Below are 24,116 nucleotides of genomic sequence, written 5' to 3' on the forward strand. Positions count from 1 at the left end.
GTGTTGCCACCCGACCAGTGTCCCGGGGGCTACTGCATTGCCTATTCAATGCAGAAAATTCAAAGGGCTCAGTGTTCAGCTTGGTCGAACTATGGGAAGCGCATCTTCGGACAGCAATAAGTACCATCTGGACCTATCTGGCATCAAGCTATATATCACGGCGACTTCTCACGATCCTCTCTTAGGGGCCCGTTCGCCGATCATTATTATCTCTAATAGATTACATTGCGTTTTTATTCCTATGTATGCTGTCGAGCTAGGAGTTGATCCTCAGGCCGATTTCGCGCATCGACCTGAGTCTCAGGGGCTACTAGGAACAGCGGTTTTATGCTTGCCTTCAGGTGCATCTCGGGTTTTAGACTGATACACACCTTGAGGGCTACTGGATATACATCGGCAGAGAATAAACTGCACCAGTTAAAAATATTCATAATAAATCAGCCCGCGGTCGGGGTGGTGCACCACCTTGGAAGCAGTCCGGCATAAAGCTCGGGAGCTAGCGGCTAGCTCCATAGAGGGCATTTCCAGCATTAAGCTCGGCTAAACTCCTTCAACTTTTTTGGACCAAGATGATCTATGACATCTTGGATATAGTCCGGTGTTGGAGCTTGGACACAGTCCGGCATTGGAGCTCGGATACATTTCGGCATTGGGGCTCGGAAGCAGTCTGACATTGGTGCTCGGCTGCAAAAGATACCTCGAATGCAGTCCGGCATTAGAGCTCGGACGCAAGAGGACACTGCCTCCCGGGAACAACTTCAAACCCGAGGTGTGGCATAAAACTAACAAGGCATTGATAAAGGCCGGAAACTTAAAGGGGCTCCTCGGATACCCGACGTGTAAACTCGTCAGATGCACTTCGGTGATTGAGGGAGTCCTGGATTAGGGGGTGTCCGGATGGCCGGACTATACCTTCAGCCGGACTCCTGGACTATGAAGATACAAGATTGAAGACTCCGTCCCGTGTCCGAAAGGGACTTTCCTTGGCGTGGAAGGCAAGCTTGGCGATGCGGATATTTAGATCTCCTACCGTTGTAACCGACTCTATGTAACCCTAACCCTACCCAGTGTCTATATAAACAGGAGGGTTTTAGTCCGTAGGACAACATACACATCAACAATCATACCATAGGCTAGCTTCTAGGGTTTAGCCTCCTCGATCTCGTGGTAGATATACTCTTGTACTACCCATATCATCAATATTAATCAAGCAGGACATAGGGTTTTACCTCCATCGAGAGGGCCCAAACCTGGATAAAACTTCGTGTCCCTTGCCTCCTGTTACGATCCGGCCTAGACGCACAGTTTGGGACCCCCTACCCGAGATCCGCCAGTTTTGACACCGACATTGGTGCTTTCAATGAGAGTTCCTCTGTGTCGTCGCCATCAGGAAGGATGCCTCGCCCCGTCTTTAAAGACGGCACCGTTGCTAAGGGAGCTTTGGCTGTCGGCCAAACCCTCCGGCTAGGTGGTTTTCTTATGACCGCCTGCTCGGCTTCTGCGCCCACGATGACCTCTCGAGCCATCGAAAACAATCTTCATGTCAGCTCGGAACTCGCCGAGTAGTTAGATCCAATGGAGCTTTCCTCCATAAACGAGCTCTTGGATCGCTTCACCGCCCTAGGAGTCACTACGGATTACGACCAGATTGGGCCTAAAACCGATCTGAGAGAGATTAACTCTCCCCAAGTCACCCATCACGTTGCCGTGGTAGAGGGACAGTACGGCGACCCTTCATCTATCTTAAGGACTCGCTACGTCCGGATTCCCGATCCCTCCAAGATGGATACCTGCGGAGGGGAGGATATCACTCAAGACCTGAACTTAGAGTCAGGCGACGGGCTGGATTCATTGGACAACACCCAGGGATCCAAATTTTCGAGTTCAGAAATTACTCGGCCTCTGAGCCTCAGACGGGGTGAGGCTTCGGATTTAACTCCACCCACCCACCCCAACATAAGCGATCTATCCAAAATCAGGCAAGAGCCCGACGAAATAGTACATCATTACTGGGCCAGATTCCTCCTGGTTAAGAACAAGCTAAGGGACTGCCGCGAGGAAGACGCAATCTTAATCTTCTGCAATAATTGCACGGACAAGGGAATAGTCAACGCCATAAGTCGCCGTGATATTACATGCTTTGCTGACTTGGCGTCCATTGTACGAAAGTACTGTGCGATGCAAAGCGCCTGGAAAACCAAAATAAAATTTTGGGACAATCCGGCCCTAAATACAAACCCAGTCCGAAATAAAAGGGTGCATCATAAGTAGACACCCAGGTAAAATACCAAAAAGCAAAAACCCTCTACAGGGCATGGAACCGTACTGGAAGGATGGCTTAATGGACCCTGTAAAATTCATAGTACAGAGGACGCCACACCAACTCACAACCTTAGAGCATGTTGGATACTCCGGCAGGTGGCCAAAATTGGCGAAAACCTCCTAATTCCGGAGGCCACAGAAAGCCACCCCGGAGACACCCATACGGTATTAACAGTCTTCCAGACTTTCGCATCAAATAATATGCGAAAAAGGACACTCCGCAGCCTTGCCGAAGTCTACCAAGTAGCAACAATAAACCCATGGAGTGACACGGCTATTACCTTTAACGCTAGTGATGAACCTAAATTCCGAACAGCCCGAGCACCAGCCGCATTGGTCCTCAGTCCAATAGTGGGCGGCTTTCATCTTACCAAGGTACTCATGGACGGCGGCAGCGGATTGAACCTCATTTATGAGGAAACCCTTCAAAAAATGGAAATAGACTGGAACCGCATTGAGCGAAGCAGCACAACCTTTAGAGGAATAATCCCCAGTCGGGAAGCGCATTGTACAGGAAAAATCACACTAGATGTGGTGTTCGGCACGCTGGATAATTACAGGTCCGAAGAGATCACGTTCCATGTGGCTCCATTCAGCAGCGGTTATCACGCTCTGCTAGGGCGGGAAGCGTTTACAATCTTCCAAGCAATACCCCATTATGGTACATGAAGCTCAAAATGCCCGGGCCTAACGGGATCATCACTCTTGCTAGTGATCCGGACATAGCACTCCGCGCCGAAAACAAGATAGCCGCACTAGCCCTTGAGGCACTATCCAAAGCCCTAGCGGCTGAGGAACTGACTGTGCTGCGCTCTACGGTGAATAGGGATGATGTGGTACTCGACAAAAGATCCGAGTCCACCTCCTTTAAACCGGCGGACAAAATAGTCAAATTCCAAGTCCATCCAACGGACCCAAATAAAACAGCTTCCATCGGGCATAGTTAAACCCTGATGTACACGCCGCACTGCGAGAGTTCCTACGAGAAAACTGGGACATTTTCACCTGGCACCCTTTAGACATGCCAGGAATCCCACGCAGGCTGGCCGAGCACAGCTTAAATATCCAAACAGGATTCAAACCTGTCAAATAGGCTCTTCGGTGTTTTTCCGAACCTAAGAGACAGGCCATGGGAGAGGAGCTAGCAAAGCTATTGGAGGCCGGATTCAGCAGAGATATAAAACATCCGGACTGGCTAGCAAACCTGGTGATGGTATCAAAGAAGGACAAATCCTGGCGCATGTGCGTTGATTTTAAAGACCTTAACAAGGCTTGCCCAAAGGATCCCTTCCCCCTTCCCCGCATCGATCAAATTATCGACGCTACCGCAGGACACGATTCGTTGTGTTTCCTCGACGCATATTTCGGCTACCATCAAATCAAGATGGTAGAATCAAACCAAGCCGCAACGGCATTTATCACACCATACGGCCCATTCTGCTTCAACACAATGCCCTTCGGGCTCAAAAACCTCGGCGCAACATATCAGTGCATGATTCAGACATGTCTGGCAAGCTAGATCGGTAAAACAGTGGAGGCATATGTAAATGATGTGGTCGTCAAAACAAGACATGTCGAATCCCTAGTAGACGACTTGAGGCTCACATTTGATAACCTCCGAACATACGACATCAAGCTCAACCCGGAAAAATGCGTTTTCGGCATTCCAGCCGGAAAGCTCTTGGGCTTCATTGTATCCAGTAGAGGAATCGAAGCAAATCCAGCCAAGATCCGAGCTCTGTCGCAACTGGATATCCCAAAGGACCTCAAACAAATACAAAAGTTAACCGGATGCGTGGCGGCTCTAAGCCGCTTTATCTCCTGCTTGGGAGAAAAGGCCCTACCCCTTTACCGCCACCTTCGGCGCACCAAACACTTCGAATGGACGGATGCAGCCACGGCCGGACTCGAGGAAATAAAAGCCATACTGGCAACAAACCCAGTCCTGGCCGTGCCAAATATTGGCGAACCAATGCTATTATACATTGCAGCAACACATCAGGTTGTAAGCGCAGTGCTCGTCGTCGAACGAGAAGCAGACGGACACAAATTCCCCCTTCAAAAGCCGGTCTATTATGTGTCCACTGTCCTCACTCCTTGCAAATCACGGTACCCGCATTATCAAAAGATCACATACGCGGTATTCATGGCATCCCGGAAGCTACGACACTACTTTCAAGAGTGTTCAATAACAGTAGCCTCGGAAGTACCACTTAACGATATTATAAACAACCGTGACGCAACGGGCTGGATTGCAAAATGGCCATTGAGCTCCTCCCGTTCGACATAACTTATAAGCCATGGCGAGCCATCAAGTCGCAAGTCTTGGCCGACTTCGTCGCAGAATGGACGGAGGCCGAACTCCCTGAAGAGTACGGCACATATTCAAATTGGATCATGCATTTCGACGGCTCCAAGATGTTGGCCGGACTGGGGGCTGGCATCGTTTTGATGTCCCCCACAGGAGACACAGTTCAATACGTACTCCAGATTATGTACACGGACTCCAACAACGCAGCCGAATAGGAGGCCCTTTTACATGGTCTCCGGATGGCAGTATCCATGTGTCACAGCCCCAGTTCAGGCCTTGCCTGCCTTTGCATTAGCCTCCATGCATCATGTTTAAATTTTATTAACTTTGAAATGGGGGCTGATAAACCCTAGCAGCAAATGAAATTCAACTAGGGTCCAAATAAAATATTTTCAATGAACCTGAAATGCCCTTCTAAAATTTTTATCATCCTTGCCTTGGTCTAGAACCTCTGACAAAAATGGTGCACATATTTCTAGGAAATCATAGGATCACTGAATTAAATCATACTCTATTTGCATTTGGGCATTTAAATGTTACATAATATTTTAAATGCTCTAATAACTCTTAAACTAGTTTTGGGTTGTTCGAAATAATCCAAACACTACCCACAATTATTTTCAGGATTTTACAAAGTGGATTAGTATTTTTACTAATTCAAAACAGAATAAAAGAAATAGAAAACTGAAATAAAAGAGAGAGAAGGACTCACCTGGTCTCACCTACAGCCCACCTGGCCGGCCCAGTCGGCCCGCCTAGCCACCTGGCCTAGCCCACCTCCTCCTGTCGTCTTCCACTTGCCAGAGGGACGGGCGCGCATGGCCGGCGCACGCAGGCGCGCCCCGGCCACCTCCTGCTTCGCTGTGTCGATGCCTCCTTCCCCCCAACCCCGCGCCCAGGAGACATGGACGAGGCCGTGCTGACCCCCCTTCTTCCCTGGCCATTTCGCCCTCTTCCTCTTCGTTCTTCGCCCGAACAGAGAGCCGTCGTCGACGCCGCTCACCGTTGATGTGGCCACTGAGCCCCCCGCGCCTAGCTAGGATGCCCAGCAGCTCCGCCACGTCGCGCTACGCCTCTCCACAGAAGGAAGCCAGTCGGAGCGCCCCGTAATGCCGCCATCGCCGTCATCCCCTTCTTCGGCCGCCGAAGATTCACCTCGCTGTCCCGGCGTCGTCCGACCTTCCCCGAGCCCACCAAGACGCGTGCTGCAACCGCTGTGAGGCCGCCCATCTTTTCCCCCTACTCCCGTTGTCGTTTGCGTCCTCTAGCTGGTAGCTCCGCCGCATCCGTGAGCTCACCGCCGGTAACCCCGTCGCCGACATCGATCTAGCATGCATTAGACGCGCCCGAGCGCATGGTCGTCTTCCTGAAGATGCAAGGAGTCCAGAGGACCCCTTTGGTTAGCCACTAGTGCCCTATAGTCGCGCTCGCTCGCACACCGAACTCCGCCCACCGCCCAAATGCTCGCCATCAACGAACCAGGCCACCCCGCGACGTCCTGACACCTCCCCTGGATGTGGGAGAGCACGACCTTGCCTCTGGTGAACTCGGTGCGTCCAGCCGTGGCCGAAAACGGCCGGCCGGCGATCGCCGCCGCGTTCTGTTAGCGCCGGCGGTTAAACGGCGGTTAGGTGACGTGGTAGGTTAGTTTAGTCACTAACCCCGCGGTTAGCTTAACCTTGTGCCACTGACGGAAGGGCCCCACACCCTAATTAATCCCCGGGTTTTATTCCCTGTTTAACTTAGACTAATCCACTGGGCCCAGATGTCAAGTTGACTTTGCTGACGTGGCCGTTGACCGGACCCACCTGTCATTGACCCTGGACAGCATTGTGTCAATGACCAGTGGACCCCACTAGTCAGGTTTGACCAGGACCCGTTTAGTTGACCTGCTGACATCACCTTGACATAGTGCTGACGCAGTAAAGCTTTTTTTGGAATTAAAATAAATCAGAAAATAATTAGAAATTCCAGAAAATAGTATAGACTTCAAAAATTCATATAAATTCAACCGTAACTCCAAATGAAATAATTTATATATGAAAAATTATCAGAAAAATTCAATCTATCCATCTGTACCATTTTCATGCATGTTTGAAAAACTTAACCTCACTGTTTAGTACAAAACATGATAATACATTATTTGAATTCATAGTTTGAATATGAATTTGAACCTTGAGTTCAAATCAACCCAAACCTTTATGTTACTAGTTGCATTAGCTCAAATCACAACATATTGTCATGTCATGATCATGCATCATATTGTGCATTGCATTGATTGTGCTTTTCCTTGTTTGCCGGTAATTGTCCCCTCTTGGTAGACGCTGCTCCGACGCTGTGATCGTTGACACTGATGAAGACTCAATGTTATCTTCAGAAGTGCCGGGCAAGCAAAAACCCCTTGTTCATTCCGATACAATCCCACTCTCTCGCTCCTGCTCTCTTTTACTGCATGATGACAACAATGTTTCATCTGTTACTTGCTGTGGTAGTTGAACCCCTTATCCTGTGCATGACCTGTCATTGCTAGAGTAAATAGACGAAACCCACTAGCATGAGTAGGAGTTGTTTGAGCCCTGATGTTCCTACTAATTCATGCTTGTTTGTCATGCCTGCTATTGTTAGAGTTGTGTCAGGTCTGATTCATTGGGGATGAATTGGAACAGTGATGGACATATCCTACTGTGTGTGAGCTAAGTGTGTGAACACGATTTGGTAAAGGTAGCGGTGAGAGGCCATGTAGGAGTACATGGTGGGTTGTCTCATTGAAACCGTTCTTAGTAACTGAGTTCTGTGTTTGTGATCCATGAACAGCTACTACCATGCATTGGGCCCGAAACCAATGGACCCTCTCGACTTATTAACTGCCCTTGTCCTCTGTCCAGGAGTTGCAACTAGTTTCTGGTGTTTGTAGGATATGTGTTGGCGGCTGTGCGTAGCGCTGACCCTAGGGGTGGGCTATGATGCGGTAGATACACCATGGCACGGTGTACCGGGCGCTCGTTTGATGTCTCGGGAACCCTGCTCACATCGTTTGGGGCTGTGAGCGAAACTCCGACCGGATCTCCTCGCGGATGGAACCCGAATAGGCGATAAACCTGCACTAGAGACTTGTGTGGTTAGTCAGGTCGTGGCCGACTCCCTCGGCAGGCTTCCGCTTGAAGGTTGCCGAGATACACGACGTGTACATGGTGGTAAGTGGCGAGAGCGTGTGTGAAGAAGTACACCCCTGCAGGGTTATAAATGCTCTATTCGAATAGCCGTGTCCGCGGTAAAGGACTTCTGGGTTGCCTATAACAGTTCATAGACAAGTGAAAGTGGATACTCTAAAACTCGCAAGATAAGTGTGAGTGCTATGGATGACCTTCTCGTAGGGAGACGGGAGCGGATCCATAGTGGTGTATTGATTCGTGAATATGTCGACTCATGTGCGCCACCTCAAAATAGTTGCTTGTAGTCGTAGTTCAGGTTAGCCATTGAGTCAAAGCAGGCTTGTTGTAGTCAAACTCCACCACCCCCCCCCCCTTGTTGATACTGATGCATATGTAGCTAGTTTCGATGTAAGTCTTGCTGAGTACCTTTGTACCCACGTTTGCTTAATTTATGTTTTGTAGAGAGACTTCAGTCTCGCTAGTAGTTCCTAGCTTGATACCTCAGCTACAATCTTGTGCCCTCGGCAGGATCTGGTAGATAGTCAGGCTTCTTAGTCTTTTTCATTTGTAGATGTCTGTACTCAGACATGTTAAGCTTCCGCTTGTGCCTTGATTTGTATGCTATGATTGTTGGGTCATGAGACCCATGTTTGTAATATCTCGCTCCTCGGAGCCTAATGAATAAATACTTGAGTTGTAGAGTTATGTTGTGATGCCGTGTTGTATTTACACATATCGAGCATATTGTGTGTATGATTGAAATGCTTGGTATGTGTGGGATCCGACAATCTAGTTGTTTATCCTTGGCAACCTCTCTTATGGGGAAATGTAGTCTAGCGCCTCCATGAGCCATAGTAGTCCGCTACAGCCCGGTTCACCGGAGTCCTGTTAGCCCAGCACTACTGCTTAGGACACTTGACTGGCCGGCATGTGTTTCACTTCGTTCTTGTGTCTGTCCCTTCGGGGAAATGTCACGCGGTGACACCCGGAGTCCTTCCTAGCCTGCTACAGCCCGGGTTCCCGGAGTCTTGTTAGCCCAGTGCTACAGCCTGGATTCACACGCTGCTGACCGACATGCTCGATGTGATTCATGTATGCCTGTCCCCATAGGTTGGTGCCGCTTTGGGTTCACGACTAGCCATGTCGGCCCGGGTTCCCTGTCATATGGATGCTAGCGACACTATCATATACGTGAGCCAAAAGGTGCAAACGGTCCTGGGCCATGGTAAGGCGATAGCCGTGGGAATACCGTGCGTGAGGCCGCAAAGTGATATGAGGTGTTACCGCCTAGATCGATGTGACTTGGAATCGGGGTCCTGAAAGCTTTGGTATCAGAGCCTGACTGCCTGTAGGATTACCAAACCAAACTGGTCGAAGTTGAGTCCAGAACTGCTTTAGTTATATAAGGGAATTGATTGTGGAAGGGAAGTAAGGCTTTTTTTACTCCTTTACCCTATGCCCTTCTAATATGAGTCTACCTCTTCTTTTCTACGGGGTTAAGAACTAGGCTTTCTAATCTATCTATCAGGATGACATGTTACTAACCCGTTGACTTATAGGATTGATGGATTCATGCCGCAGTTCAGTTTCCAGTACTTCCGTGTGTTCATAATTGGTCCCGGAACCTTGATATTATGATGTTGAGTGGTTATGCCACCATTTTGCAGGATGTCTCAAATATTTTTGAGCATTTACAACCGTTATGCTGTCCAAGTCATCCCAGGTTAATAAGTAGTCTGATGCATTTGCAAACCCCTTCCTCCTGTTCCTGGTGTCCAATTGGGCCAGATTAATCACACTAATCGGTGAGTTGAGGTACTCTGTTGCCTCGACATATATGTTGCAACTATTTTTATGGCCCTAGGTGTTTTAGGGAGTCATCTAGTGATCTAGCCATGTTTTGTATCCCCAGTGTGTGATTCTGGCCACTATTCTCGAAAGCATCCCGTGATGCCATGTAGTAGCAGGTACTCTATTCATGGGTTCTTGAACCCGAGATACACCCTACTTACCTCATGTTGATAGTGTTGCTAGTTCCTTTAGGATATTAGTAACCTTTGCGATAGTCCTCGAGGTTCGTGGTACATCCTTCTTCCAATTATCATGAACCATTCTTGGTAGGAGTTCTTTTGAACCAAAAGGTCACGACAGAGTGCTCCTAATGAGTTCTCCATTCTATGTTGTGACTCTGCCAAGCCTACCTTTCTACATGGGTTATCCGGAATAAATATGTTGAACTCGTTCGACATACTAATCTATGCATCCACAACTCAGAAAGTTATATGTTCCTTTGAGTTGTCCCCCTTCCATTATATTCCGACCTTCGTCTATCAATTGATAGTCAAGAGTATGTGAGCATTCGTTCATCGGTGCCTATTACTCTTGTGGTCCGTCGAGCTGTTCTATTTCAGAATGACCAGGAGAAACAAACTCCAGTACCTCATCCATTTCTAGGATTGGGTCAAAGCAGTTGTATTTCACAGATCAAATGCATTCAAGCTTTTGTTCTGTTCTACCTTGGAGTATTACCCCCTTTATGTCAGGATTGTCATAGGAATTGCAGCATCTCTCATGAATTCTTGACGTAGTGATACTCTTTCCATCATTTTTCATTCCTCGGTCCCGTGTTGTCGCAACCAGAATGCCGGCAAGTGAACTATGATGTGTGAAATAAATACTCCTAGCAACTCCGCTGCTTGGTAGTTAATGGACATTATTATCATTCTTAGTGTGCTGATTATTGAATCATCACCATAAGGTTGATCGTGCTACCTAGTCCTTATTTCCTGGTGCACTCTTCGATCAACGGGTTAGGATTTTACCAATCCCTTGCTTATTTGATCACATCATCTTGCTCTGAAAAGCAAGATTGTTCTCGAGCTTAATAACATATCGTTGGTTCGTGATGTTCCGAATATCTTCTCGGAAGTATTACCAGGTTGACACCTGACCGCTACGTTGAGTTCGTGATCATGCTGGTTTTCCTCCAAACCACCCATTCTCCAAGAATCTGTGTTGGATACCCCTGAGATAGTTGGTTAAGCCAAACAACAACTTGGCGAGTTGGAAGATAAAATCTTGTCTGACTTAGTTCGTGTCAAGGGATATTTTGTGTGTGTGTGTGTGTGTGTGTGTTGAAGAAAGATGATATCTTCATCGATTGGTCCCTGTGATCAGTTGCTGGACCTATTGTCGTATCAAAACTTTGATTCGAGTATGGGCTATCATCAAATCAAATGAGAACCAACAATGTTCATCATGTTGTCTTACTCGTGGGTTTCCTCGAGCATACACCGTTATATCTTTTGGGTCTGACCAATGCTATCAACTTGTTCACATAATTATGGAATTCCATCTTCACGGAAATCTGGATGACCTGTTGTTGAGCCCATCGACAATATTTTCATCTTATCCATGATTCATGTTGAACATTAAGCTAGTGTTGGAAACTTTGAAAGCATTTCTTCATGCTAGCTCATGAAGCATATGTTTGGTATAAGAAGTGACTTCCTCTAGTTCATGTGCATTTGAAGCAAGTTGCCGCCATGAATTTGGGAAAGTTTGTTTCGCTTTCTCTGCAATCATCCCAAGTCAGTCATGCATACGTGTGAAGTATTCTGTGGTCTAGAGACTTGCAACCTTCATTCTATATGAATCCCTAGCACACCAAGCCACCGATTGATTTGTTCAAGGAGAAGAAGTTTCTTCTTAAGAGCTAGACTTACGCAAGGACTTCGATATCCTCGATGATGGTTCCCCATCTGGACTCGGTAGTGTTTTATTATAAGACTACTATGTGGTCATGCTTGTCTGGGACAGTGTGTTCACAGGTCTGTAGCAAAACCGGCTCATGTTTTGGAGCTTACTACCGTAGTTCATTTTCTGAGAATCTTGCAACGCCATCTCATTGACTTGTGTTGCAAACTTTCTTTTCAGACATGCTGAGTCTGAAGTATCCTATCACCAATCGGATTTGAATCTCAGGCAGATATGATGGTTGGAACATACTCCAAGAACTATAATGTTGGTCTCTCTGTAACCGGTAACGTGGATGTCGTGGCCAACACACCAAGCCGGAAGGCCTATTATTGTAGTAGCTTGGTTGAAGAAGTTGGTCACCTCCCCATGAGGATCTCACAGGATCTGCCTCCATAGTTATTCCTTATGGATTCTTGAGCTTCCGAAGTCCGACCTTTTACTTGATGTTCTAGATATCAAACCATATCTATGAGTGGATTACGCTAGCACATCAAGGAGAACATTAGAAGCAGAGTGCTAAATGTCTCTCAGTCGATCGTCCAGATTCTGTTTCCTTAGCCTCGCTAAGGGAAGGTCTGAGAGGGTGTTATCTTCCTTTGTATCTGCATCATCCATCACTAGTCATCATGGTAGTATGTCGTGTTGCCAGGATCCTTGCCACGGATGTTGGTAGAACCTTGATGATTATGGAAATGCTCAAGTTCTTGAGAGCACGCGCGAACAAAATCATCCCTTGCGTTGTCTTCAACAAGGTAGTCCACATCATCCATTCTAGTCTGGGTATGCCATCCCTTCTTACTCCGCCAAACGATTGTTGTGAATTTCCTTAGGGTGGTATAAAGAGTTTCAATGATCTCCGAATCAAAAGTAATTATTTTTGCCACTTAAGGGAATAATTCTACGAGTCACCTTCCTTAAGATGTCTCGTTATGGTATCATGGCAATTATCTCCTTGCTACTTTGAAACCATGCACCATCTTACTCCAGCATAGAATTGTTGCCTACCCAATTGAACCTTTGTTATTTACCTCTTTCCATTGCTCCTGATGTGTGTGCTATGTCTCAAATCAAGAGATGTTCTTACGTCTCACTCCGTGAGCTGATCTTGAGTGCTCGATCTTCGAGGAGATCGATTCCTGTAGGGTTTTCCTTTCTTTCTGTCGTCATCATGTTGGATGGAGTTCTCGAAGCAAGACGACGAGACAAAGATGGTGATTGAATCAACACCTTTATGAAGTGCAACCTGGATCATGAAGATTATGTTAGTTTGTGTTCCCCCTTCATCTTACCCTACACTTGAATCTCGGGGCGAGATTCTTGTTTAGTGGGGGTGAGCTATCACAGCCCCAGTTCAGGCCTTGCCTGCCTTTGCATTAGCCTCCATGCATCATGTCTAAATTTTATTAACTTTGAAATGGGGGCTGATAAACCCTAGCAGCAAATGAAATTCAACTAGGGTCCAAATAAAATATTTTCAATAAACCTGAAATGCCCTTCTAAAAATGTTCATCATCCTTGCCTTGGTCTAGAACCTATGACAAAAATGGTGCACATATTTCTAGGACATCATAGGGCCACTAAATTAAATCATACTCTATTTGCATTTGGGCATTTAAATGCTACATAATATTTTAAATGCTCTAATAACTCTGAAACTAGTTTTGGGTTGTTGGAAATAATCCAAACACTACCCACAATTATTTCCAGGATTTTACAAAGTGGATTAGTATTTTTACTAATTCAAAACAGAATAAAAGAAATAGAAAACTAAAATAAAAGAGAGAGAAGGACTCACCTCGTCTCACCTGCAGCCCACCTGGCCGGCCCAGCCAGCCCGCCTAACCACCTGGCCTAGCCCACCTCCTCCTGTTGTCTTCCTCTTGCCAGAGGGACGGGCGCGCGTGGCCGGCGCACGCAGGCGTGCCTCGGCCACCTCCTGCTTCGTCGTGTCGATGCCTCCTTCCCCCCAACCCCGTGCCCAGGAGACGTGGACGAGGCCGTGCTGACCTCCCCTTCTTCCCTGGCCATTTCCCCCTCTTCCTCTTCGTTCTTCGCCTGAACAAAGAGCCGTCGTCGACGCTGCTCACCGTTGCCGTGGCCACCGAGCCCCCCGCACCTAGCTAGGATGCCCGGCAGCTCCGCCACCTCGCGGTACGCCTCTCCACAGAAGGAAGCCAGTCGGAGTGCCCCGTAACGCCGCCATTGCCGTCATCCCCTTCTTCGGCCGCCGAAGATTTGCCTCGCCGTCCCGGCGTCGTCTGACCTTCCCCGAGCCCACCGAGACACGTGCTGCAACCGCTGTTAGGCCGCCCATCTTTTCCCCCTAGTCCCGTCATCGGTTGCGTCCTCTAGCTGGTAGCCCCGCAGCATCCGTGAGCTCACCACCGGCGACCCCGTCGCCGCCATCGATCTAGCATGCAATAGACGCGCCCGAGCGCATGGTCGTGTTCCTGAAGATGCAAGGAGTCCAGAGGACCCCTTTGGTTAGCCACTAGCGCCCTATAGCCGCGCTCGCTCGCACACCGAACTCCGCCCGCCGCCCAAATGCTCGCCATCGACGAACCAGGCCACCCCGCGACCTCCTGACAGCTCCCCTGGATGCGAGAGAGCACGAGCTTGCCTCCGGTGCCCTCGGTGCGTCCAGCCATGGCCGGAAACGGCCGGTCGGCGATCGCCGCCGCGTTCTGTTAGCGCCGGCGGTTAAACACCGGTTAGGTGATGTGGCTGGTTAGTTTAGCCACTAACCCCGCGGTTAGCTTAACCTTATGCCACTTACGGAAGGGCCCCACACCCTAATTAATCCCCGGTTTTTATTCCCTGTTTAACTTAGACTAATCCACTGGGCCCACATGTCAGGTTGACCTTGCTGACATGGCCGTTGACCGGACCCACCTGTCATTGACCCTGGACAACATTGTGTCACTGACCAGTGGACCCCACTGGTCGGGTTTGACCAGGACCCGTTTAGTTGACCTGCTGACATCACCTTGACGTAGTGCTGACGTAGTAAAGCTTTTTCTGGAATTAAAATAAATTAGAAAATAATTACAAATTCCAGAAAATAGTATAGACTTCAAAAATTCATATAAATTCAACCGTAACTCCAAATGAAATAATTTATATATGAAAAATTATCAGAAAAATTCAATCTATCCATCTGTACCATTTTCATGCATGTTTGAACAACTTAACCTCACTGTTTAGTCCAAAACATGATAATACACTATTTGAATTCATAGTTTGAATTTGAATTTGAACCTTGAGTGCAAATCAACCCAAACCTTTATGTTACTAGTTGCATTAGCTCAAATCACAACATATTGTCATGTCATGATCATGCATCATATTGTGCATTGCATTGATTGTGCTTTTCCTTGTTTGCCGGTAATTGTCCCCTCTCAGTAGACGCTGCTCCGACGATGTGATCGTTGACACTGATGAAGACTCAATGTTATCTTCAGAAGTGCCAGGCAAGAAAAACCCCCTAGTTCATTCCGATACAATCCCACTCTCTTGCTCCTGCTCTCTTTTACTGCATTAGGACAACAACGTTTCATCTGTTACTTGTTGCGGTAGTTGAACCCCTTATCCTCTGCATGACCTGTCATTGCCACAGTAATAGATGAAACGCACTAGCCTGAGTACGAGTTGTTTGAGACTTGATGTGCCTACTCATTCATACTTGTTTGTCATGCCTGCTATTGCTTAGAGTTGTGTCAGGTTTGATTCATCGGGGATGAATTGGAACAGTGATGAACATGTCCTACTGTGTGTGAGCTAAGTGTGTGAACACGATTTGGTAAAGATAGCGGTGAGAGGCCATGTAGGAGTACATGGAGGGTTGTCTCATTGAAACCGTTCTTAGTAACTGAGTTCTGTGTTTGTGATCCATGAACAACTACTACCATGCATTGGGCCCGAAACCAATGGACCCTCTCGACTTATTAACTGCCCTTGTCCTTTGTCCAGGAGTTGCAACTAGTTTCTGGTGTTTGTAGGATATGTGTTGGCGGCTGTGCGTAGCGCTGACCCTAGGGGTGGGCTATGATGCGATAGATACACCATGGCACGGTGTATCGGGCGCCCGTTTGGTGTCTCGGGAACCCTGCTCACATCGTTTGGGGCTGTGAGCGAAACTCCGGCCGGATCTCCTCGCGGATGGAACCTGAATAGGCGATAAACCTGGACTAGAGACTTGTGTGGTTAGTCAGGTCGTGGCCGACTCCCTCGCCAGGCTTCCGCTTGAAGGTTGCCGAGATACACGACATGTACATGGTTGTAAGTGGCGAGAACATGTGTGAAGAAGTACACCCCTGCAGGGTTATAAATGATCTATTCGAATAGCCGTGTCCGCGGTAAAGGACTTTTGGGTTGCCTATAACAGTTCATAGACAAGTGAAAGAGGATACACTAAAACTCGCAAGATAAGTGTGAGTGCTATGGATGACCTTCTCGTAGGGAGACGGGAGCGGATCCATAGTGGTGTATTGAATGGTGAATATGTGGACTCGTGTGCGCCACCTCAAAAGAGTTGCTTGCAGTCGTAGTTCAGGTTAGCCACTGAGTCAAAGCTGGCTTGCTACAGTAAAACTCCACCCCCTTTGTTGATACCGATGCATATGTAGCTAGTTCTCATGTAAGTCTTGTTGAGTACCTTTGTACTCACGTTTGCTTAATTTATGTTTTGCAGAGAGACTTCAGTCTCGCTAGTAGTTCCGCATGGACTTCGACGTTTAGCTTGATACCTCAGCTACGATCTTGTGCCCTCGACAGGATCTGGTAGATAGTCAGGCTTCTTAGCCTTTTTCATTTGTAGATGTCTGTACTCAGACATGTTAAGCTTCCGCTTGTGCCTTGATTTGTATGCTATGATTGTTGGGTCATGAGACCCATGTTTGTAATATCTCGCTCCTCGGAGCCTAATGAATAAATACTTGAGTTGTAGAGTTATGTTGTGATGCTGTGTTGTATTTACACATATCGAGCACATTGTGTGTATGATTGAAATGCTTGGTATGTGTGGGATCCGACAATCTAGTTGTTTATCCTTGGCAGCCTCTCTTATGGGGAAATGTAGTCTAGCGCCTCCATGAGCCATAGTAGTCCGCTACAGCCCGGTTCACCGGAGTCCTGTTAGCCCAGCACTACTGCTCAGGACACTTGACTGGCCGGCATGTGTTTCACTTCGTTCCTGTGTCTGTCCCTTCGGGGAAATGTCACGCGGTGACATCCGGAGTCCTACCTAGCCTGCTACAGCCCGGGTTCCCAGAGTCTTGTTAGCCGAGTGCTACAGCCCGGATTCACACGCTGCTGACCGACATGCTCGATGTGATTCATGTATGCCTGTCCCCATAGGTTGGTGCCGCTTTGGGTTCACGACTAGCCATGTCGGCCCGGGTTCCCTGTCATATGGATGCTAGCGACACTATCATATACGTGAGAGAAAAGGCGCAAACGGTCTCGGGCCATGGTAAGGCGACACCCGTGGGAATACCGTGTGTGAGGCCGCAAAGTGATATGAAGTGTTACTGGCTAGATCAATGTGACTTGGAATCGGGGTCCTGACACCATGGGCATTTAACGCCTAGAGGTGCGCGGGGACTCGAACCTCGCAATATCCCAAATAAATGGACACTTCGATGATAGGATCCAAAAATGGCAGCTTACCGCAACGCCGTCCTAAAAATGTCAGCTCGGTTCGAGGGGCCTGAATTTCACCATATAGCCCGGGAAAATAATCAGGCGGCAGATGTCCTGGCACGCATCGGCGCAAAACGCGATGTAGTCCCCCCCAACATCTTCTTGGAAAGGCTGTTCAAGCCATCCGTAGTATGGGAATTGGAGCCGAACAATAACACCCCAGACCCAACCGCACTGCTTGACACCGAAAATTCTGACACAATCGGAGGCTCTGCCAATGAAATAACACCTTCAGCCCACGTAATAATGGCCGTCATCGCCCCGTGGATAGAACCATTCCTCGCCTACCTCACTAGGCAGGAACTCCCCGAGGACCAAAATGAGGCACGCTGCATAGTGCGGCGATCCAAAGCCTATAGAGTCCACGAGGGAGAGCTATATAAGAAAAGCACTATCGGAGTCCTTCAAAGGTGCATCTCCGAAGATGAGAGGCGGAACCTCCTGGCTGAAATTCATGCCGGACTGGGCGGTCATCACGTTGTAGCTCAGTCCCTTGTAAGGAAGGCCTTCCGTACAGGCTTTTATTGGCCGACGGCCCGGGCAGACGCTCAGGACTTAGTCCAACGATGCACCGGTAGCCAGCACTTTGCAAACCAAAGCCATATGCTACCCACCGCCCTCCAAACTATCCCCATTACTTGGCCCTTCGCAGTCTGGGGGCTTGACATGGTTGGACCCCTTAAAGGCGGAACCCACAAGCAAAAATACTTACTGGTCATGGTGGATAAATTCACCAAATGGATAGAAGCCAAGCCTGTTAAGACGGCCGAATCTGGACCGGTGATAGACTTTATATCCGGGGTCGTACACCATTACGGCGTTCCCCACAGCATCATCACTGATAACGGCACGAACTTCACGGCCGACGAGGTAAAACTCTAGTGCAAAAACATGGGCATCAAGCTCGATTATGCTTCCATCTATCACCCACAAACTAACGGCCAGGTCGAACGTGCAAATGGTCTTATCATGGGCGGCATTAAACCTAGATTAGTGCGGTCCCTTAAGGAATCTAACATGCAATGGGTAGAGGAGCTCGACTCCGTACTCTGGGGGCTGCGGACCACACCGAATCGCACCACTGGATACACACCATTCTTTATGGTGTACGGCGTGGAGGCAGTTTTGCCCTGCGACATAATTCATGACTCACCTCGAGTGTGCATGTACGAAGAAAGAGAAGCCGAGCTCGATCGGCAGGACAGCTTAAACGCATTGGAGGAGGAGCGCGACGTGGCAAAAGCCCATTCCGCATTTTATCAACAGCATGCTCGAAGATACCAAAGCAGAGAAGTACGGGCCAAAAATTACAACGTTGGCGAATTAGTTCTACGACTACCGGACAAGAAAAAGGACAAACTCAAGGCCAAGTGGGAAGGTCCCTTCATAATTGACCAAGTCCTGACTGGTGGAGCGTACTGCCTGCGAGATGCATCGGATAACCGACTCGAGCCGAACCCATGGAACGCAGCCCGTCTCCAAAGATTCTATGCCTAGCGTCGGACTCTATGTTCGTCTCCTTCCTCTGTCCATTTTTTATATATTTTCTGTCTTACATTTCTCTTCTTCTTCTCTCTCTCTATTATAGCCTTTAAAGGCTCATAAAGTGATGCGCTATCCGCGCTCATTAAACCTGGGGGCTTCTTTAAACAGAAGCTTATTCATACGGGCTTCATGCCCAACACATGTGTCACACTTCCGCATGTACCTTTTATTCACCATTGTATGCATCGATATGACTTAAGTTTTGGCCAAGCTGGGTTGTCTGGCTCCTGTGCTTACCCCTACATTCCCGATTGTTCGACTAGGTGGTAAAGGGAGCACGTCTGCGATTGTTACCGCCGGGTCAGCCGGACGTGTACCTCAAACTGGGTGAAGCTGAAAGCTAGCGTTCTTAAGGGAATATTCGGTCGGTGAACTAAAGATGATCTTTTTTTATTTTTATCTATAAGCCCCCAGATGTTTTTCCTGCATTTCTTTTTGTAGCATGGACATGCACCTTAGGGCATGCCTCCCAGGGAAAGGAACTCCTAACGGAACTATTCTCCCTGGAAGATGTTTCTTACTAACCATGTAATATAACATAACTAGTCGGGCACTTGTCTGTTCACGCACTAATGACCCCTACGCCTGGTCTCCACGCATTCCCCGGTTCCTATATAACCGCATGGGAATTCAGACACACTCCGGACCGTCAGGTCCCGAGGCTGAAGCGAAAAGGTCGGCCATGACAAATGATCTACAATCCGGCTAGAAGGCATTATAAATGTCAATTAAATTACATAGTCATTTTGACTAATTGTATTCCTCTTCAATACCATCTAGCAAGCTGTCTAATTTACAGTCCTGCTGGGAATACTTCGCGGCCAACTCTACTTGGCCGTATACTAAGCTTACAGGGATCTCCTTCCCATCGGGCCCTACAGGACCGACCTCGGCCATGAGGTTGGGGTCAGCCTTTGCGTACCGTGTCTTCACCATGGCCCAGGCCTCCCTAGCGCCTTGACGGCAGGCCGATATCTTCCACAATCGGAAGCACCGCCGTGCTCCGTTTAGCTTCTCCGCAAGCTCTCCAAGACCTTCGGGCATGGAGACGGATGGCCACAGGGCCTGGGCGACGCCTTGCATCGCCTACCGAACTCGATCAAGTAGTTGCGAGAGCTCGGGAAGAAGGTCACCCGTAGAACCGGGCATCTCCTCCTAGCACACCTACAGACATTGCTCTGTTAGTCGACTTCCCCGTCGAACCTTCTTTCAAAAGGTTCGTTCAAGCACTTACTAAGTATGCCGCGCCGAAGCCGCTGATTCTCCTTCACGGAGTCTCACAGCTAGGCACGAACATCTTTCAGCTCGACGCCCAGCTTAGTGTTGGCATCTTGGAGATCGTTCTTCTTCCCCATCACCTTTATCAGCACCCTCTCACCAGCCTTTAGCTGGCGTAGGAGGTGTTGCCTTTCTGGATCCAATCCGGCGCCATCTGCAATTTCATTTGTCAGATTTGCACCAAAGCCGTGCTTCGCAAAATACTTATCTTTTGAAGTGTATATTACCCGAGGGGGTCTCCTTAGGCTCCCCTGGCGCGGCTAGTGTGGCCTCAAGTTGGGCTTTGCACTCTTCCAGCTACTTGGACAGTAGGGAATTCTTTTCTGTAAGAACCTGCATAACAAATGATCCTTAAATCAGTTATTTTAACTGTTTCAAGTCTCGGGGGCTACTAGTATCTATATGTAATTACCAAAATTTTCTTACCCTTATGTCTTTTACATATTGCTTCGTGGCTCTGGCTAGACCATTTTGAGCGGCACGGAGGTACGCATGTCCCGATTTGAAGGCATTTAATGCCTCTTGGGAGAAACAAGCGTCGCGAAGAATTGTCCGGCGACGCCTGTGGTTCATGGCACTCTCCACCTCTGAGTTGGTGGCAGACAACCCGTCCACATCATCCATCAGAGGAGCGTCCGGTGCGCGCCTTGTGTTCGGCTCCGCTTCCGGGCCAGGCTTTGGAGCCTGGCTGGTAGAGGCACGGTTGGCGGTCTCTCCTAATATAGTTCGGCGAGGTCTCTTTGTCCTGAAGAGAGCACAAGTGTTAATATGCCTCGAAGGTATAACACCTGGGATAAGGAGGCTCGCCATACCTTTGTGCTGATGCCCCGGTCAGGACTACACCTCTTTTCTGCCCACGGGGCCCTGCGGCCCCTCGTTCGCTTGTCGCCGCAGGTCGGCCTCTCGTTTCTGGGAGGCCGGGATTAGCCCTGGATAATCAGTTGTAATGGCCACCGGGGCGTTGTCCTTGCTCAATTGATGGAACACTCCCTCAATCAGATCTACCGAAAGGTCCGGATCCTCTTGAGAGTCCGGGTCGAGGGACCGTCCTGGGTCCTTGGGTTGTGGAGGAGGGTTGTTCATTTCTTTAACATCCTGGCGCAGTTCCTGCGTCGAAATCACTAAATTGAATATTTAACAATGGGGATATAAAACGGATGGGCAAGATGTGACCACTCACCCAGCTTGGAGGATTGTACATGGAAAATCCACCCTTTGGGTCGACGCGGAGAAAATCCTCCTCTTATCCCTTGTACAAAGCGGACAAGGTCTTTATTAGAGCCACAGCCGAATCTGGCCCCTTATAGCCATAGCGGGTGGTGTCGTCCTCCCCATTGAAATCCCACATGGGGTGGCCTCTTTACTGTAGCAGCTGCACCCCTCTCATGATGCATGCGGCCATGACCCCGATCATGGTTAGTCCGGAATGAGCTAACAATCTTATCCGGCCTATCAGGTAAACAACGTCCCTGTCACCTTCCCTCTGAGGGCTCCGTGGGCGCCAGCTTAGGCGCTTCTTTAAGGGAGCACTGTTGAATTCAGGGAGGCCGATCCGGACAGGATCCGGCAGCGGGACGTCTTCTATATAAAACCATTCCGAGGGCCAGTCTTCGGACGCCTTCTTTGGGGTTCCGGATAGATATCCGGTCCCGGCGATGCGCCATACTTCGGCTCCACCCACTTGATACATTGACCCCTTCTTGGAATGGGTCACGAGGCAAAATAGCTCCTTCCACAGTCCGAAATGAGCTTCAACACCCAAGAAATAGCTCGCAGAGGGCTACAAAGCCCGCGATATGCAATACTGAGGCGGGCGTGAGATGATGTAGCTGGAGACCGTAGAACTCCAGCATCTCCCGGAGAAATGGATGGATTGGAAATCCGAGCCCTCTTATTAAATAAGGGACGAGGCACACCCGCTCTCCTTTGGAGGGATTAGGGGTACTCTCCGCTTGCTCTCCGCCGTTATAGACGGCAGGACCGGCTCGAACCGGGATCATATAGGCCGGGGGGAGAAATCCCTTGGTCTAGAGCGTCACTAGCTCGCTATGCGGGATGGAGCATCTTTCCCAATATCCAGGCTTAGGGCTGGAAGGGCGAGAGGAGGAGTCGCGACGGCTGGCCATGGTGGAATGGACCTTTTGTCGAATGCGCTCTGATGAACACTCGTGAAGGGGGGAAGGTGTGGTTTGGATCTAAATCCTCGTCCCCTTAAATAGGTCAGCTCATTTACGCGGCTAGGGGTGTGAATGTAAAAACACTCAGACCTTTCATATTCGTTTGACACGTGGGAAGCGACCATTATTGGGCACAGAAGCCAAGGAGCGCAGCATGTACAAGAAACCGGACTTTATTCGACAGGTACATGGAATTTGGAGGAGAAGCCTCCTTGCAATGCCGAAGACAATCTGCGCGCCGGACTCATCGTCATTGAAGCCTGGTTCGGGGGCTACTGAGGGAGTCCTGGATTAGGGGGTGTCAAGATGGCCGGACTATACCTTCAGCCGGACTCCTGGACTATGAAGATACAAGATTGAAGACTCTGTCCCGTGTCCGGAAGGGACTTTCCTTGGCATGTAACCCTAACCCTATCCGGTGTCTATATAAACCAGAGGGTTTAGTCCGTAGGACAACATACACATCAACAATCATACCATAGGCTAGCTTCTAGGGTTTAGCCTCCTCGATCTCATTGTAGATCTACTCTTGTACTACCCATATCATCAATATTAATCAAGCAAGACGTAGGGTTTTACCTCCATCGAGAGGGCCCGAACCTGGGTAAAACTTCTTGTCCCTTTCCTCTTGTTACCATCCGGCCTAGACGCACAGTTCGGGACCCCGTACCTGAGATCCGCCGGTTTTGGCACCAACAGCGATCCTCAAGATCGAAGATGAGAAGATTTGTTGAACCAGTTTTCAAGACCGACAACCGAAGATGAAGAACAGTTCGGAAGAATCAAGGAGCGTCCCTAACTTGAAGACCGGTTCAGGGGGCTACTGACAGTGTCCTGGACTAGGGGGTACTCACCACGTCGTCTCCCAATCTGTTAGATTGGGCCGAGGACCCCCATGGCCGTATACTCATGGGCTAGTTCGGACAGCTGCCGCATACATGGAAGATTCCACAAGACATGGTGATCAAGACAAGGACTCCTCCCTACCAGCATATTCGGCTAGGACTCTTGTTATCCTAGGCCTTTGGTGCATTATATAAACCGAGGCCAGTCTAGTCGATAGAGAATATATACATACAATCATACCATAGGCTAACTTCTAGGGTTTAGCCTATACGATCTCGTGGTAGATCAACTCTTGTAATACTCATATCATCAATATCAATCAAGCAGGACATAGGGTATTTCCTCCATCAAGAGGGACCGAACCTGGGTAAAACATCGTGTCCCCTGCCTCCTGTTACCATTGATATTAGACGCACAGTTCGGGACCCCCTACCCGAGATCCGCCGGTTTTGACACCGACAGAGGGCTTCTACATCAACACCATAGCCTCTCCGATGAAGCGTGAGTAGTTTACCATAGACCTTTGGTCCATAGTTATTAGCTAGATGGCTTATTCTCTCTCTTTGATTCTCAATACAAAGTTCTCCTCGATGTTCTTGGAGATCTATTCGATGTAATACTCATTTGCAGTGTGTTTGCCGAGATCCGATGAATTGTGGGTTTATAAACAAGATTATCTATTAATATTATTTGATTCTTCTCTGAATTCTTATATGCATGATTTGATATCTTTGCAAGTCTCTTCGAATTATCGGTTTAGTTTGGCCTACTAGATTGATCTTTCTTGTAATGGGAGAAGTGCTTAGCTTTGGGTTCAATCTTGCGGTGTCCTTTCCCAGTGACAGTAGGGGCAGCAAGGCACGTATTGTATTGTTGCCATCGAGGATAAGAAGATGGGGTTTATATCATATTGCTTGAGTTTATCCCTCTACATCATGTCATATTGCGTAATGTGTTACTCTGTTCTTATGAACTTAATACTCTAGATGCATGCTGGATACCGGTGGATGTGTGGAGTAGTAGTAG

The sequence above is a fragment of the Triticum aestivum genome, chromosome 5A (genome assembly GCF_018294505.1).
Source record: "Triticum aestivum cultivar Chinese Spring chromosome 5A, IWGSC CS RefSeq v2.1, whole genome shotgun sequence".
In the NCBI taxonomy this organism is placed as follows: Eukaryota; Viridiplantae; Streptophyta; class Magnoliopsida; order Poales; family Poaceae; genus Triticum; species Triticum aestivum.